This window comes from Balaenoptera physalus (assembly GCF_965194825.1).
Source record: "Balaenoptera physalus genome assembly, chromosome: 16".
Lineage (NCBI taxonomy): Eukaryota > Metazoa > Chordata > Mammalia > Artiodactyla > Balaenopteridae > Balaenoptera > Balaenoptera physalus.
In genome coordinates this window covers 61,765,353-61,783,744 of record NC_138898.1, presented here as the reverse complement: position 1 = coordinate 61,783,744, position 18,392 = coordinate 61,765,353, and the positions used below count along the sequence as shown (strand labels likewise).

The window sequence follows — 18,392 nt, the reverse complement described above, 5'->3', positions numbered from 1 at the left end:
TGTTCTCAGAAATTCTCTTGGCTTTTATCTCTAGATCCACTCTTCTGATTCCTCATGGTTTCCCATTAAGACACAAGGCAGGGACTAATCTGGTGATGCAGTGGTTAAGAATCCGCCTGCCCGCAGTGGTTAAGAATCCGCCTGCCAATGCAGGGGACACGGGTTCAAGCCCTGGTCCGGGAAGATCCCACATGCCGTGGAGCAACTAAGACCGTGCGCCCCAACTACTGAGCCTGTGCTCTAGAGCCCGCGAGCCACGACTACTGAGCCCGCGAGCCACGACTACTGCAGCCCATTTGCCTAGAGCCTGTGCTCTGCAACAAGAGAAGCCACCGCAATGAGAAGCCCGCGCATCGCAATGAAGAGTAGCCTCCGCTCGACACAACTAGAGAAAGCCCACGTGCAGCAACGAAAACCCAACGCAGCCAAAAAAATAAATAAGTAAAAAATAAAAATTAAAAAAGACACAAGGCAAGGTGTCTGATCACAAGCTACTTATGGAACATGACTTACTCGATTTTATTCTTGCCCAGATACTAGGGATGCTTTAATAACAACCAAAAAACTGTTCATAAATAGGGATGGGTGCCTTATCAAGCACATTAAAAGGATTCGGTACCTGTTCTTCAGGGAAGGGCAGCTAAAACCTTGATATGGATTGGCCTAAAGAAAAATAATCAGACGAAATACAAGAACAAGAAGGACGACGAATAGGAATTTCACTTCACACAACTTAATTTTAAGAAAAGCATGGTTATCTCAATAAATGAAGCTAAAGTTTCTCCTGGACCCCAGAACTCGAACCATATTTATAAGTATATAATTCAGCTACCATTTAGTTTAAATGGGCCTGTTGGGCTAGCTTGGGAAATGTTATTATTTTACTATTTTCTACAGAGAAAATAGCTTCCAATTTACCTGTCAAACGATTGATGGGCTGTTAAAATACAAACCATTTAAAAATTGAGTTAACATATAAAATAGTGCTTTCTGCCATAATAAAAATATTAGTACTTACAGGTTTGTTTTAAATTCTATCAATGTAGAGTAGTAATAGGCTTTATCCACCCCCCCCCAAATGTTACATTTAATATTGTTGATTTTGAAGTTTTTTTTTAAACATTAAAGAGTAACCATCTTGGGCTTCCCTGGTGGTGCAGTGGTTGAGAATCTGCCTGCTAATGCAGGGGACACGGGTTCGAGCCCTGGTCTGGGAAGATCCCACATGCCGCGGAGCAACTAGGCCCGTGAGCCACAACTACTGAGCCTGCGCGTCTGGAGCCTGTGCTCCGCAACAAGAGAGGCCACGATAGTGAGAGGCCCACGCACGGCGATGAAGAGTGGCCCCCGCTTGCCACAACTAGAGAAAGCCCTCGAACAGAAACGAAGACCCAAGACAACCAAAAAAAAATAATAATAATAAATTAATTTTTTAAAAAAAGAATAGCTCTTTAAAAAAATTTTAAAAAAAGAGTAAACATCTTGATTTTTATCTTCTCTTTCCTTTCATCCATTGATAACAAACCTTGTTACAATTTTCTTCCTTCAGTTTTACTCTGCTTGTGCTTTTTCCCTTGGGATTCCTTAGGAATCAAGGTTTGCATTCTAAAGACTCGCAGTATTTTGCAGAATCAAAATACTGAGAATGTGAGAGCTAAACAGGACCTTAGGAATAGCTGAGTCAAACAAATGTTAATTGGACACAGTAGATATCACTGAATATTTGATAAATAGACCACCCATAGGTTACAAAGCACAAAGCTGAACTGGGGCCATTGACTCTGGGAAAGCGTTCCAACATGTTTTCTAAAACAGAGAAAGCCAAGGAGAAGACTGTACCTAAATTGTTTTGAAAGGTTGGGTTTCAAATGTGGAACAATGGAGCTATGTGTTTGTAAACACAGCTATTTAAAAGAATGTATGCTGCCTGCCAATGCAGGGGACATGGGTTCGAGCCCTGATCTGGGAAGATCTCGCATGCCGTGAAGCAACTAAGCCCATGCGCCACAACTACTGAAGCCTGCACCCATAGAGCCTGTGCTCCGCAGCAAAAGAAGCCACCGAAGACCCAATGCAGCCAAAAATAAATAAATAAATAATAAAATTTTTAAAATAAAAGAATGTATGACTTATCTTGCGATTAAAATACCATGCAAACTTGGAAAGCTGAGCTTTGTCAGCTAAAACTAGTAAACAGAAGAGCGCAAATGAAATCATTTCTAACTGAATTCGTTGTTTATGAAGATGATACTGTTGGGGTTCTTTTTGGTTGTTTATTTTGTTTTGTTTTGTTTTTGGCCGTACCACGTGGCTTGTGGGGTCTTAGTTCCCCGACCAGGGATCGAACCCAGGCCCTTGGCAGTGAAAGTGCAGAGTCCTAACTACTAGACCGCCAGGGAATTCCCAGATACTATTTATTGTTTGGAACCAGCACAGTCTTGATCATGTTTCTTTCCGGAAGGACTCCCCTCTAGAGCTCTCATTGGAGATGAGGGACAGCTATTATAACTAGATGCTAGAGAAGTTACAACAAGAAGCTAACATTTACTGAGTGTTGATAATGCGCTCGCTAGCTCTTGCAATAAGCAAGTTGTACATAGTCTCTCATTGAATCTTTCCAAGAACTCTATGAGGTCATGCATTTAATAGGCCTAAATTCAGTTACAAGTAACAGAGACCCAAAATGACAGTGGCCTAAATAAGATAGACGTTTACTTTTCTGTGACATAAAAATCTGTTATGGAGTGGTCCAGGGCTGGTGTGGCAGCTCCCCGGTATCAGAGAAACAACTTCCTTCTGTCTTGTCCATCTACTAGGCATGCCCTCCACTCTCCACTCCTAAAACGACCTCACGTTCCAGACGGCTGCTCCATCTCCAGCCATTGCACCTGCAGTCCAGCTCAGGGGAAGGAGGAAAGGGGAGGAGAAGGGCAACAGCCCATCTCAGAAGTTCCCCACATCACTTACGCCCTATTGGTCAGAACTTGGTCACAAGGCTAAACGTAGCTGCAAAGGAAACTGAGAAATGTAGTCTTCATTTGGCATAGCCCTGGCTAAAATTCAGGGGGGAAAGGATCTTGGGGGAAAATGAGCAGTCTTTGCCACAGGTAAGATATTCTTGTTAATCCTCTTTCACAGATGAAAAACTTAGAAGTTAGTAACTTGACCAAGGTCACAGCATTAATAGGTGATGAGCTAGGATTTGCAACATCCTATTTTGTGACACTTTTTCTCATGTACCTGGCAATGGTAAGGTATTAGTTACTAACTCTACTATGTTGCTCAGAAGAGAGAAGTTATACAAATACAGTACACTTAGAATTTTACGCTATTACACTCAAATCACTGCTTATTTTATCAATCAGAAATTTTTAAAGTGCAGCTATCCCCATGACAGAGACTAGTGAACAGACTAACAAAAAATAGGGTTTCCCCCTTCTCCAGGTATGTGTGTGAAAGAGCCAGCCCCACTCATGCCCCAGAGGGTTTATGAGGAGCAGATCAGCGTTCTCTCTCTCCAGGGCTCACTGTGGCTATGGCTGCAGCATCTTACACCCTTCACAAAAATTAACCCAAAATGGATCATACACCTAAATGTAAAATGTAAAACTCTTTTTTTTTTTCACACACACACGCTATATTTTATTTTTACAAGAGATAAATAGACTGACACCAAGCATTGTAAATGGATGACCACAACAAAAGCAACAATGATGGCAATTACCAAACACGAAACACACTCATACTATGTCATAATATTGACATTCAGTCCAGTAATCCTCCACTGTAACAGCTCCTTTACTTTGCAGTGAAAATTGATTTGTATAGTAAAATGTAAAACTCTTAAAACTCCTAGAAGATAACACAGGAGAAAACCTAGATAGATAATCTTGGGCATAGTAATAACTTTTTAAATATAACACCAAAGGCATAATCCATGAAAGAAATAATTGATAACCTGGACTTCATTAAAATTAAAAACTTCTGCTCTACAAAAGACAGTGTCAAGAGAATTAGAAGACAAGCCACAGACTGGGAGAAACTGTTTGCAAATGACACATCTGATAAAGGTCTGTTATCCAAAATACACAAAGAATTCTTAAAACTCAGCAATAAGGGGCTTCCCTGGTGGCGCAGTGGTTGAGAATCTGCCTGCCAATGCAGGGGACACGGGTTCGAGCCCTGGTCTGGGAAGACCCCACATGCCGCGGAGCAACTAGGCCCGTGAGCCAGGACTACTGAGCCTGCACGTCTGGAGCCTGTGCTCCTCAACAAGAGAGTCCGCGATAGTGAGAGGCCCGCGCACTGCGATGAGGAGTGGCCCCCGCTTGCCGCAACTAGAGAAAGCCCTCGCACAGAAACGAAGACCCAACACAGCCAAAAATAAATAAATAAATAAATAAATAATTTTTAAAATAAATAAATAAATAAAACTCAGCAATAAGGAAATAAATAACCTTATTAAAAAATGGGCCAAAGACCTTAATAGACACCTCACCAAAGAAGAAACACAGATGGCAAAAAAGCATATGAAAAAATGCTCCACATCATATGTCATCAGGGAAATGCAAATTACAACAACAGTGAATACCATTACATACTTACTTAAACGGCCAAGATCTGAAATATTGACAACATCAAATGCTGGTGAGGATGTGGAGCAACAGGAACTCTCATACATTGTTGGTGGGAATGCAAAATGGTACAGCTACTTTGGAAGACAGTCTGGTGGTTTCTTACAAAACTGAACATACTCTTACCATACAATATCCAGCAATCTTGCTCCTTGGTATTTACCCAAAGGAGCTAAACACTTAGATCCCCACAAAAACCTGCACGTGGATGTTTACAGTAGCTTTATTCGTAAGCTGTGGTACATCCAGACAATAGAATATTATTCAGCACTAAAAAGAAATGAGCTATCAAGCCATGAAAAGATATGGAGAAATCTTTAATGCATATTATTAAGTGAAAGGAGCCAGTCTGAAAAGGCTATGTACTATATGATTCTAACTATATGACGTTCTGGAAAAAGCAAAATTAGGGAGACAGTAAAAAGATCAGTGTTTTCCAGGGGTTGTGGTGGAGGGAGGAATGAATAGGTGGACCACAGGGGATTTGGGGGGCAGCAAAATACTCTGTACGATACTATAATGATGGATACCTGTCATTATTCTTATGTCCAAACCCATAGAATATACACCACCAGATGAACCCTAATGTAAACTATAGACTTTGGACAATTATGATGTGTCAGTCTAAGTTCGTAAGATGTACCACTCTGTAAGGGATGTTGATAATGGGAAAGGCTACCTGGTGGTGGTGGGGGCTATAATATGGGAATCTCTGTACTTCCTCTCAATTTTGCTTACCTAAAACTGCTCTTAAAAAGTCTTAAAATGGAGTCAAGGAACCTCCTAAAATATATCTATCTATATGTATGTTTCTAGGGTCAAAGGCTCTATGCCAAGCTCTGACCCCCATTAAATTATAAAATATCAATGGTCTATCGATGGCTCTCAGACCTCAATGTGCCACAGACGTAGAGAACAAACGTATGGATACCAAGGGGGAAAGGGGCTGGCGGGATGAATTGGGAGATTGGGACTGACATATATACACTATTGATACTACGTATAAAATAGATAACTAATGAGAACCTACTGTATAGCACGGGGAACTCTACTCAATGCTCTGTGGTGACCTAAATGGGAAGGAAATCCAAAAAGGAGGGGATATATGTATGCATATAGCTGATTTACTCTGCTGTACAGTAGAAACTAACACAACATTGTAAAGCAACTACACTCTAATAAAAATTAAAAACAAAAACACACTTCAATGTGCATCAGAATCACCCAAGGAGCATGTTAAAATTCTAGCTATTCAGCACTCCTGCCCACCACCTCCCCCCAGCAAGGTCTGATTCAGGGGGATTGGGATGTACCCTGGATCTTTACTATTAAGTCTCCCATCAGCTGACACAGATGCAGGTTCAAGGGCCGCATTTTAAGAAACACGGACCCAAAGGCTTCCTTGATCCCTGTAAGGATCTTGACTTAAGGGTCTTTCTAGCATTGACCAAGCAGATCTCCCATGGGGCAGGGTGCAGGGTTGACCGGGCCCTCTCCACCCCTGGGGCTGGAGCCCAGGGTCAGAGGGAGGGGCTGCAAGGGACAGCTGCCCTGTGGGCCAGGGGCCTCTAGATGTCAGTGCTCAGCCAGAAACAGAGCCAGCTGACGGTCCAGGGACCCCCCCACAGGGGGAAGGAGCCTGGGGCCACTGCTCTACAACCTTCCCCAAATGGCTCACACAGGGTGGACCAGGCAAGGAGCCGGAACACTGATACACGTGCAACTGAGTGATGAATGAATGAATGATCATTGGAGGGTTTGACATCATCAATAATGATAGTAGCTCACATTTTCTGAAAACTAGCTGCCAGGCACTGTTCTAGCCAAATTAAGATCATGCTGCATACATTTCCCATTATATTATGAGCATTTCCCCATTTCTTGAAATAGTCAAGAGCATGCTTTATAAAGACTTCATAATTTTCCACCTAGTGAAACTAATAAGATGTGTTTATCAGTCCCCTATCACTAGGTTTTTATATTATTTCTTTGTGTCTTCTATTCCAAATAATACTACACTTCATATTGTTGCATAAGAAGCAGTTTCCACAACTCTGATTATTCCCCTCTTGGGGTAAATGTTTAGACGTGGAATTATAGGATCAAAAGCTAGGACCAATTTGAAAGATCTTGATACAGATGGCCAACTAATTTTTTGGAATATTGGAAGTTTGCCTTCTCAGGAGCAGCATGTATGAAGGTACATCACCCCGGACTTCCCAGTGCTGAGTAGTATCCACTTATCATTTCAAAACTGTATGCAAAACGCAGTATCTCTTTTTAAAATTTGGATTTCACAAAGTAAGGATGAACTTTCTATTCACATATTGATTCGTCATTTGCATTTCTGCCTGTGAATTCCCTGTTCCTATTTTTCCTTTTTGGTGTATTACATGTCACAGTCCCATTTTCCTTTCAATTTTGTTCATATTGGTGATGAACAAGAGTTTAAATTTATGCTCACAATCAATTTTTTATTTTTAAAAAATATTGTCCATTTCTTTACGCTTATAAGGTTAAGCGTTCACAAACATTTTCCTTGTTTATGTTTTACGTTTAACTTTTTAATCTCTCAATATATCTGGAAGCATGAAATGATGCTCTAACAATTTTTCCCCCAAATATTGTTTCCCCTGACACCACTTGTTGGCTAATCCATCCTTTCCATCATTTGTGCTATTTTCTGATGATTTCAAAATTTCCTTAGCTAATCTCAGCTGTGAATTCTTTCAGCTGAACTTAAATAGCAATATTTCTGATGCGTTTCCAAAAATCCCTTCAGACTTTTATGAGAACTATAAATTCAACTTTGTACCATAAATTCAAAGTTAATTTGGCAAGATTCAACCTTCAAGTGTGGAGACAATATGGGAAAATGGGTGCTTGCAGACATTGCTGGGGATAGTATAAACTGGGCTTTTTAAAAAATCTTTACTGGAGTATAATTGCTTTACAACGTTGTGTTAGTTTCTGCTGTATAACAAAGTGAATCAGCTAGACGTACACATATATCCCCATATCTCCTCCCTCTTGCATCTCCCTCCCACCCTCCCTATCCCACCCCTCTAGGTGGTCACAAAGCATTGAGCTGATCTCCCTGTGCTATGCAGCAGCTTCCCACTAGCCATCCATTTTACACTTGGTAGTGTATATATGTCAATGCTACTCTCTCACTTCGTCCCAACTTCCCCTTCCCCCCTGTGTCCTCAAGTCTGCTCTCTACGTCTGCGTCTTTATTCCTGCCCTGCCCCTAGGTTCATCAGTACCGTTTTTTTAGATTCCATATACGTGCATTAGTATATGGTATTTGTTTTTCTCTTTCTGACTTACTTCACTCTGTATGACAGACTCTAGGTCCATCCACCTCATTACAAATAACTCAATTTTGTTCCTTTTTATGGCTGAGTAATATTCCACTGTATACACGTGCCACATCTTCTTTATCCATTCATCTGTTGATGGACACTTAGGTTGCTTCCATGTCCTGGCTATTGTAAATAATGCTGCAGTGAACACTGTGGTACATGTATCTTTTTGAATTATGGTAAACTGGCCTTTTGAGAAGAGGATTTGATAGTCTCCATCAAACTCTTAAACGTATGTATGCTTTGATCCAGAATTTCTATTTCTTGGTATCTAGAAATCTCACACATATACACAAAAGGATCACTGCAGCACTTTTTGCAATAGACTACAGGGAAATAAACTAAATGACATCACAGAGATGGGCTAATAAATTATGGGATGGCCAAACTCTGAAATAATAGCAGCAGGCTGGTCTGCGTGTGGAGAGATCTTTTTTTTTCCTTTTTTTTTTTTGGCCATGCCACGCGGCTTGAGGGATCTTAGTTCCCCAACCAGGGATTGAACCCGGGCCCTCGGCAGTGAAAGCACCGAGTCCTAACCACTGGACCGCCAGGGAATTCCCAAGGAGGTCCTTGATTTAATACTAAGTGAAGAAAAGCAAACTGCTAAACAAATGCCTACAATATAATTCCTTTTTTTTTTTTTTTTTTAATGATAAATGGTCTAGAGCAGAGGTCAGCTTTCTGTAAAGGACCATAGAGTAAACATTTTGGGCTTTGTGAACCATAAGGTCACAACTATTCAACTCTGCAAATGCAGCCCTAGACCATATATAAGCAAACGAATGTAAATAAAACTTTATTCACAAAACCAGGCAGGGGCAGAATTTGGCCCTTAGGCTACATACAGGCTGTAGTTACTGACTCCTGGTCCAGAAAGATAGGTACCAAAATAATGTCAAAACTATTGCCTCTGGGATAAAAGTGGGAGGGGGTGGAGGGGGGTTCTTAGGGAAAAAGAGAAGGACTGAGGGATCTGGTGGCAGACTCCCTGGACCCAAATCCTGACTCCAGGGTCCTTGGGCCCATTCATCAGCACCCACTCACCGCCAGGAATCCCCAAGACAAGCCTGCCCTAGGGGTTTGAGGGACCAAGGGGGCTATTAACTCTATCTGTTATGGGTGAGGACCCTTCCTTTTTTGGGGGGGCTATGCCACACGGCTTGTGGGATCTTAGTTTCCCGCCCAGGAATCGAACCTGCCCCCGCCCACCGCCCCCGGCAGTGCTAATGTGAAGCCTCAACCACTGGACCGCCAGGGAATTCCCCTTTCCATAGTATACTTATCCATTCTATCACAGTAAAAAAAACCACTTCTACAGTGCTTACTAAATGGCAAATGCTACTATAAGAACTTTAGATTATTAAGTCATTAACTCCATTTAAGCCTCATAACAACAACTTATCCACATTTTAGATGAGGAAACTGAGGCACAGAACAGTTAAGTGGGTTTGCTCAAGGTCACACAGCTCAGCAGTGGTGGAGCCAGGATATTCAAATCCTGTGTCCAGAGATCATACATCAGCATTACTTTTTTTAGTCCTGCTGTGTTGTTCTGTTTCTTTAAATAGTGTGCCAGCCATTCTAATAAAGAATTCCATTTTTATACTAAAGAAAAGGCATGATTGAGTGGAAAAGAAGCTATTCTCTCTCTTTATGCTGAGACCACGAAACATCACCATTTAACTGGAGTGAATATAAAGCAAAGTTAAACACATAAAATGATCCCGAATGACACACTCCCCACCGGATCACAAGTTCCATGACAACAAGGATTGTGCCTTGATCAGGTAAAGGAAAGTCACACAGACAGAGTCTGGACTAGAGAAATGAAATTCCAAGTTTGAGTGCCAGCTGGGTATCCTCAGACAAGTCACTCAACCTTTCTGAGCAGCAGCTTCTCCATTGGCAAAACAGACACATACACATGCCTTAGGGGTTGCAATAACCTTGCAATGGGATATATGCACGTAAAGCACCCAAGAGACAGTGGAGAAATGGGGTTACCAGCACAACTGGCCTTTCATCTCCCTGTAGGCACAGCACAAATTCCTGCAGGATTGGCGGACTTCCTGTTTGTTTTGGCCAAGAAGCCCAAGCCTGCTTTGCCCACAGCCATGTGTTTGTCTCCTGCACAGGCTAATGGAAGGATTACAGCCACAGCTGGGACTAGGAAGGACTTCTGAGGCAAAGCCCTGGAGGGCAGACCTGAGGCACCACCAGAACCCTGGCACAGTCTGGGGATGGGAGGGAGTTTGCGGGGGCGGGGTGGCGGGGGGGAGGCGGGTGGTCCAGGAGCAGTGACTAAACCCCAAGAATAAGTAAGTGCGAGTTACAGCTCATGGATTCCTGAGTATCCCAAGCCAGGACCCCAAATCCAGGGCCGGTGAGAGGGCCCATTTTAGAGGTGGGCAAGGTGAGGAGCCTGAAGGAGCCTGGAAAGGCATCCACCCATTCTCCCAGGCGCCCTGACCCAAGGGAGGCCAAAGCCAGCCCCACCCACAGAAGGTGCTCAGTTGGGCCAACAGCCTGTGTTGAACTCAAGCTTCCTTAAACCGTTGTGCACTCTGCAATTCACCTTCATCCTGGGGATGCCAGCTGCACTCATGGATCTGACCCCGTCAGCATCTGAATGGACCACCTCCAGCAAACAGGACTTCATGAAATTTTCACAGCCAGCCTAGGGTACTGTTACCCAGTTTGACAATGAAGGCCCAGACCAAAGTTCAACAGAATTAGGGAGTGAGGTCCTGCCAGTGTGGGTCCCTCCAAAATAGTCCAGCAGTTGGATTGGGCACTGGGAGGTGGTGCAGGGTAGGAGGGGGCTTGGGGCGGTGTCCTTAGGGGAAAAGAGGAGCACTGCGGGATCTGGCGGCAGGCTCCCTGGGTTCAAATCCTGACACCAGGGTCACTGGGCCCATTCATCAGCACCCACTCAGCACCAGGAATCCCCGGTACAAGCCCTGCCCTAGGAGGACTGTCCCTTTAAGGCTCTGGTGGGCGGGCCCAGCCATTTCCAAGGAGCTGACCCTGGCTGTTTTTCAACCTTCCAAACTCCAGGCCCAAACAGGAAGTGAGTCGCTGCAGGAGAATGCCAGCCTCCCAGCCTTAAGGGAGTATTCAAGGACGACCCTAGGTGCCCCCGGGGGAGGGGTGGGGGGCCAGGACTTTGCGGGGTGCAGGCTCTGTGGGTGAGGGGACACGATTTCAGCATCTGCTTGCATCACTGAATGGTGTGCGTCTGAAGGAAGTTCTCAAACTCAGTCCAAGTTCGTCCAGCTGACCAGGTCATGCAGCTCACATGGGCATCCTCCAGTCCCTGGCCAGGCCCCCAAAACACGAAGTTGTTGCCTACAACCCCAGGAGGTAGTTAACCAGTGTCATCCCTATTTTGCATGAGGAAACTGAGACTCAGGTTAAGGTAACCTGCTCAAGGTCCCAACCCTCTTGAATTTGAACCCGAGCTTCAGCTGGACAAGGAATGCTCACAAGTACATTCTAGACAGGGCGGAAGCAGACAGATATGGGTTCAGCCCCTGGTTTGGGCACCCCCTTAACCTTTCAGTGCCTCTGTCTTCTCATATGTAAAATGGGGATCCCCTCATCCCATCAAGTATGGTTAAGGACATCCACTCGGTGACAGGCACAATGACAGTGAGTAACATACATGGCCTCCAGGAAAGGCAGACACAACGCAAAAGTAAACCAGTAAATAAAACCACGACAGGATGAGAAACAAGGGGTAGAGAGGATGATGGGGGAGGGGAGGGTCCTATGAGATGACATGGAAGATGAACCAAAAAGAATAAAGTCACAGCCTTCTCAACAGTGGGTGAAAGGGCACCCCAGGGGGCAGACATAAATCAAAAAAATTCCAGTATTTGCACAACTTTGAGCAAATGTTCACAAGGAGAGGCCTCTGGGGAAGGTTCCAGTGGGGTGGCCCCCGAGCCCTGCTAGGTCATGCCCAAGAAGGGAAACCCTCATCGCTGGCACCTGCTGAGAACACCAGCTGGGGTGACAGCTGACCCCAGCCTCGGACGAGGCCACCTCGGCGCCCAGGGCCTGGAAATAACTCCCTCGGCCTTCAAGCCCCCCACCCCTGCCTGCCGTGAGCCTGTACCGGCGGTGACCCCGCTGGTCGCCTACCCAAGCCGGGACATCTGGAGGGGAGCCCACTATGTGGGGTCGCGGGCAGCCGCCAGGTGCGCAGAGCCAGCCGATTTAAACCGGGTTTCATTGGGCAACTTAGTCTCCCGGACGTCAGGTCCCAGGACGTCGGGTCCCAGGCGGCTCCGCAGAGCCCACCTGCCGCGCTCGTGCTGTCCTTGGGTGGAGGCCCAGCCCTTCCCTTCGGGGCGGGTCCGCGTCCCGGTGCCTCTCCCCGCCGACCTCGGCGGCCCCCTCCTCCCCCAGAGCGCCCTCCTCTGGCCTGGGGGCCTCAGCGTCCCCCGCTGTCACCACTTTCCAGCCTCAGGACAGCCGCTCTGGCTCCCCTGGAGAAACGGAGAATGCTCTCTTGCGGCCCCGGTGCCAGGATGAAGAACTCGGTGCTCACTGTGAGGCGGGTATCCTTCCGTGTGAGGCGGATATCCTTCCACGTGAGGCATCACCCCATTTCATCCTCCCTTACGGACGGGGAGACCGAGGCAGAGTGGCCAACACTTGCCCAGGTGGGTGGGTGACTGTACCCACGAGGCTCCATGTCGTCCGAGCACAGTGGCCAGCGCAGCCCCAAGGGCTCCCCAGGAGCCCGCTGCGCACCCAGCCCTGCACAGGGCAGTGGCCACAATGCCAGGCACCCAAGCTCTACTCTCCTCATCCGGAAAATGGAGCTGGCGGACCTGCCCCACGAGCTGGCAGGTATCTTCACCCTTTTTCATTACAATATTCATTACTAATACAAGGTACAGATCTGTACAGGCTGGCACGGGAAGAGCTCCAACTTATTTTTTTATAAATTTATTTATGGCTGCATTGGGTCTTCGTTGCTGTGTGTGGGCTTCTCATTGCGGTGGCTTCTCTTGTTGCGGAGCACGGGCTCTAGGCGCGCGGCCTCAGCAGTTGTGGCTTGCTGGTTCTAGAGCGCAGGCTCAGTAGTTGTGGCGCCTGGACTTAGTTGCTCCGCGGCATGTGGGATCTTCCCGGGCCAGGGATCGAACCCATGTGCCCCTGCATTGGCAGGCAGATTCTTAACCATTGCGCCACCAGGGAAGCCCTCCAACTTATTTTAACTGAAAACTAAAAGTGCAGTTGAGTGTGTATGTGACCCTTTTCGTATAGTTTTTCAGGAATACGTGTATTTAAGTACATGTACAGCAATTATTTTTAAAGTGCGCCCAGTTAACTCTTGACAAGGTAGGGAGACCGGGGGTCTGCACAGATGAGTGTGAGATGCACCCCACCCTGATTTCCTGCAACGGGGAACTGCTCCTTGAAACAGGATTCCAAGCTGAGTGAATGCAATGGCTGGCACACTCTGGGACCAAGGTCCTTCATTTCCTGCTGTGCCCATGAGCCCAGGCCTTGGTCCAGCTTCCCTCAGTGGCAGAAGGCCGCACAACTCCAGGCTCACCTCCACACATGACAACATCCCGGAGGAGACAGCTCAGGAAGACTTGTCACCTTGAACCTTTCTGTACTATTTTCTCAAGTGCATGTGTTATCAATGAAATTTTTAAAATGTAAACAGAGGTAACCAGGTAGTAGGACTTAGGACCCACTCTTATTTTTTAATTTGCCTTCTTTTAAGAAGAGAAACCCTGTCCCCACCCCAGACCTTTGGATTCTGTGTGTAGGTGGGGAGTCCAGAAATCTGTATTTTTAAACCTCTCCCAAGGTGACACAGCCCCACCAGGTGCAGGAGAGTCATCTCCTGGGGCAGGACTGCTGGGTCACTCCTGGTGAGTCATGATTCACAGCACCCTGGGGCCTTGTGGGTGCAGCACCCTGGGGCCTTGTGGGTGCAAACTTCCCCCTGCCACACCCAGTAAAACAGTCTGCCCCAGAAGAATGCGCTGGTCATGTCCAGACTTCCTGAAGGCCTAAGGGACTGAAGGTGGCTGGGCAGGCAGCTAAGGGGAGGGGCGGGGTCCTCTGACAGGAGGACCAGCTGCCCTCAGCCTCAGGGCTGGCCTGAGAGCCCGGTGCCACTGGCCACCTGCCCAATAAGCAATCTGGAAAGGGCCAAAGCACCATTCCCCTCTGCATTCTCTGCAGAACGCACCAGAGGTCCTGGGACAGTTGGTTCTCACTAGATGAGCTTGAAAAATGCTAGTGCCTGGGTCCGACCCCAAGGAGTCTCATCTAGTCTCATCTAGTCTGGGGTACACCTGACCATGGCTGATTCTAATGTGCAGGTAAGTTGAGAACCACGGAATTGGAGGGAAGAGAGGAAATAGCGAAAGGAGCTGGAGGCGAGTGGAGAACCCAGGGGAGACCCTTCTCACTCTCTGGAAGGGGATTTTATCCAGCCAGGTGGACAATGGAGGTGCCCATATTGAGCGGCTCCTGGGTGTGCCTCCCACGGGCAGCTGTCATCCCAGGCAACTTCACCTCACCTGGGACAGGAGACAGCGCTCACCTCACTGACCACCATACCCTGGTTCTTGACAGACTGTGAAGGTCCATAGGGAAAAAGAGGGACTTTTCATGAAAACCTAGAAAACTTCAAGCCACCTTTATCTACTCACTCATTCAAGAAATGTCCAAGTTCCTACACTTTGTGCCAGGTGCTGATATCCAGAGCTCCCAGGTTTTCAAACTGGGTGGGAAATCAGTGTAGTAGTTCACAGACAGCATACTGTTTAGAGAAATAGCAAGAAACCATAAAGTCAAGTGCACCACACACAAAACGGTAACAATTCTCTACTTGTTTCAGTTGGGGGGGGTGCGTGTGTGTGTGTGTGCGCGCGCGTGTGTGTGTGTGTGTGTGCGTGTGTGTGTCCACACTAGGTCTTGAAGGGAGAGGCGTTTCTTACTGTGGATCGCAGTCCAAACACTTGAGAAACACTGAGATGGGCAAGAGACAAGCCTTAACGTGCCCAATATAATTGTGTAAGCAAACACAGTTCTGTAGACATTTACGTTAACCAAAGAAGCCCCAAACAGCACATGAGAACTTCGTGGTAGTTACCAACTTGTAGATACACCTTGAAATCAACACTGCCTTTGTGGTCGTAAGGCTCACTGTAGAAGAGATGGGTGAAAAGAGCAACCAACCTCCTCCATGATTTGATGAATGTTCTCCTCTCCCCCAGGAATTTCAGTCCAGCATCACCACCACCCCTAAGGAACAGACACCAACGGTCTGAGAATCCTTCCACAAATCCCAAAGGTACAGTGGCACATACCTTGGTGGACTTACGGGGGGCATCTGGATTAGGAGCCCACCGTGCCCGGGGGGCTGAAAGCACCCCAGGGAAACCAGTGGGGGCGGGCTGCCCCAGCACCCCCAGCCCTTCTTCCTCAGGCTGCACGCCTGCCGAGCCTTCGTCATTGCTGCAGCTGGATAAAGCCTAGGGCTCCTGGCGCTCTCGATGACAGCTCCATGAATGATCGGACCCTAAACACTTCAGGCAGCTCAAAGCACACACCCACCAGATCCGCAGCAGAGGACTACCCCAGCCCTACCAAGCGCCGCTGTGCTGCAACCCACAACCGGGCCCTGCACTGAACGCAGAGCGGACACGCCCTCCCAGCACCCGGTCCCCTGGGTTCTGAAGGCCTGGCTCCCCAACTCGAGGATTAAGGACTCATAAAGGAAGGTCACCTGTACTTCTTGCTGGCCGGTGGCATCCTAGGTAGGCGTTCAACTTCATTCTTGAAAGTAGGATCTCGCGAACATGTGGACAAGCTTTTGCCCTAAAAACTAATCATTACACAGACCGCAAGCTTCACCTCGTGCTTGGTACCTACCCCTCTGATCTCAAACTGTCCCAGGACACGGTGAAATCAGCCCATTTTCAAGCCTGGAGCTTCCACGTTCCAGTCTCTCACATCACTCAAGTGTGTGATCCAGCACTAACTCCTACACAGAGTCAGCCAGCACAGCTGAGTGGCCACACGCATGAAGGACTTACAAACCTACAGAAAATTGTTTGGAAGGTTACTCTCCAAAACTATCCAGTTTTTACCTTTGGAGAGGGCTGAAAAAGGAACACAAGCTGAAAGGGCCTTTACGCTAATGTCTGACATTTTAATTTTCTTTATAAAAACGCATATGTTAATCTTTTCAATGGCACATTAAAAAAAAAAAACTATCAGCCACATTCCAGAGTTAGTAAGGGCTCCACTGATGGAAGGCAGATTATAAATGCAGATGTAAATGTATCCACAGAATTCAAGTCACTAAGCTTCGCATCATTTTTTTCTATTTCACAGATGATGAAACTGAGCCCAGAGAGGCAAACTTACCCAGGCTCCCACACCTAGTGAGTGGAGGGGTCAGCATTCAAATCCACATGATTTCAAGCAAAGGTTCCTCCTTCATACAAGGGGGCAAAAGGCAAGTGGAAATCGTGAGATCATTTCTCTCTGCAAGTAGTACAGCTACCCAACACTGGCTAAGATGTAGGGGGAAAGGCACTCTTATAACCATGTTGATAAAAGTATTAGCCGATCCTCCTTCTTTGTTAGGACATATCAATATTTTAATATTGAATTTTAATATGAAATTTAAAATGAATTCCTTTGAACCAACAACTTTACCTGCAGAAATTTATCCCATAGGAACCTAAAAAAAACTTGACTGTTCACTGCTACTAACTATGGAAAAAACTGGGACCCACCATAAAGGCCCAGACATACCATGGAATTCTATTTAGTCACAAAATACCACCATATATATTCTTTCAGAAAGATCTGCATATACTATAAGCTGCTGTGTGGCTGGATTTCTGCAGTTTAAAAAAATTTTTTTAAGCATTAACTCAACACAAATAAAATGAGGGGCCATCAGAAATTTGGAATAACATCAATGAAACTTCCCCGTTTTGCCGAGGGCCACAAAATTTGTGCTGGACTCCACAGAGAACATGCAGGTCCCATCACAGGAAGTAAAACCCTGTCAAGTGCATCAGTACAACACAGAGTGACCCCACTAAAACATCACACACCTCACAAACATTCCAGCGTGGGGTGTGGTCATCTGAATTGATCAAAGTTGTAACAGCTTTCAAGGAGGGAGCAGGTACTATAACAACATCTGATCAGAATAACCTCCTAAACTTAACTAAGTTAAACATATGAATCTTAAGTTTAAAATAAACAAGGGTTTCTTCTGGCGGAAGCTTTCACGTCACTGCACTCCAAGAGTCCAGAACCCACCTATGAAAGATTCCCAGCCTCCTAACTAGACACCTAAATAATCAATCTAATGGATGAAGTGGCAGGTAGTAGCAAGCTATACAAAATAAAATGTAATGAAATTAATCTAACAGTCACTATACCTCTCAAAAAGTTCAGGTAGTAATGGTGCCAAAAACTTACTGATCCACTCATAATCATTTTCTGAAATTAACTATGCTGCCTGTGTCCCCAGCTAAAGGCCCATTTCCAAATCATCTCTTGGCATCTTTCACCTTCACTGCACTGAGGCTAGCTCACCCTCTTGGCCAGGCCTTGGCGACCCCCCTTACTGTTCAGCAAATTAGCCCAGCTTTCACTGCTGTATGGCAACCTTAAGGCCCAAAAGCCACAGTGACTCAAGTTTAATGAGTTCCAGCAGCCCTTGGGAAAAATATTTCGGCTAGTTATTTTTTAAGCCTGAGCTTCATTTGATTATGTCAAAGTTGTTCAGATGTGATGACCAAAACAAAACTGCAGACAAGCCCCAAAGTTTTTTGGTTTTTTAAATTATTTATTCATTGAATGATTTAAGGTGTGTACCACTACTCCAGTTGGGTAAACCACATTGAAGAATTTGACTGCAGGTCTTTAGATTCAGCCAAATGCTTTCCATTAATTTTGCTCTATAAAATACCAAACATTATATACTTAAGTTTTTAATGCTTCAGCCATGCTCAGAACACTGCAGTTTAAGGATAACTCAACCCACTCATGCCAAGTTAGGGTGACAGGAACAGAACTCATGAGCTATGACATCTAAAAGAATCAGAATCTAGCTTAAGATGAAAAGAGGTTCTGTTCCCCCAAAGTAAACTGTCAGCCTACACTGTTCTCAAGAGACTGAAAAAAAAAAAACAACATTAAAAAGTATCACACAAATATGCAATCTTCCATGATTTGTTTTGCATCTAAAATGGCACAAAGAAAGGCTGCAAAAATCTAGCAGTCAGAACTAAGTTTTCCTAAGAGAAATCATTTCCCTTTCTACTCCTAGGTCTCGGTTTATCCTGTGCTCGGGTGGCACAGGAGAGCAACGGGACGGAGA

The 18,392-nt window shown here is 45.8% G+C and overlaps 1 protein-coding gene and 1 long non-coding RNA gene across 2 annotated transcripts in view; one reads left to right on the top strand and one right to left on the bottom strand.

Annotated features, from left to right (window-relative positions):
- LOC309646323 overlaps nucleotides 1-14,986 on the bottom strand; it is a 102,643-nt gene extending 87,657 nt beyond the window's left edge. The window contains exon 1 of the long non-coding RNA XR_014255289.1: nucleotides 12,149-14,986. This is a non-coding gene — a long non-coding RNA (uncharacterized lncRNA). The remainder of the gene's footprint in view (nucleotides 1-12,148) is intronic.
- CARHSP1 (calcium regulated heat stable protein 1) overlaps nucleotides 1-18,392 on the top strand; it is a 268,272-nt gene that overhangs the window by 40,140 nt on the left and 209,740 nt on the right. The window lies entirely within an intron of this gene.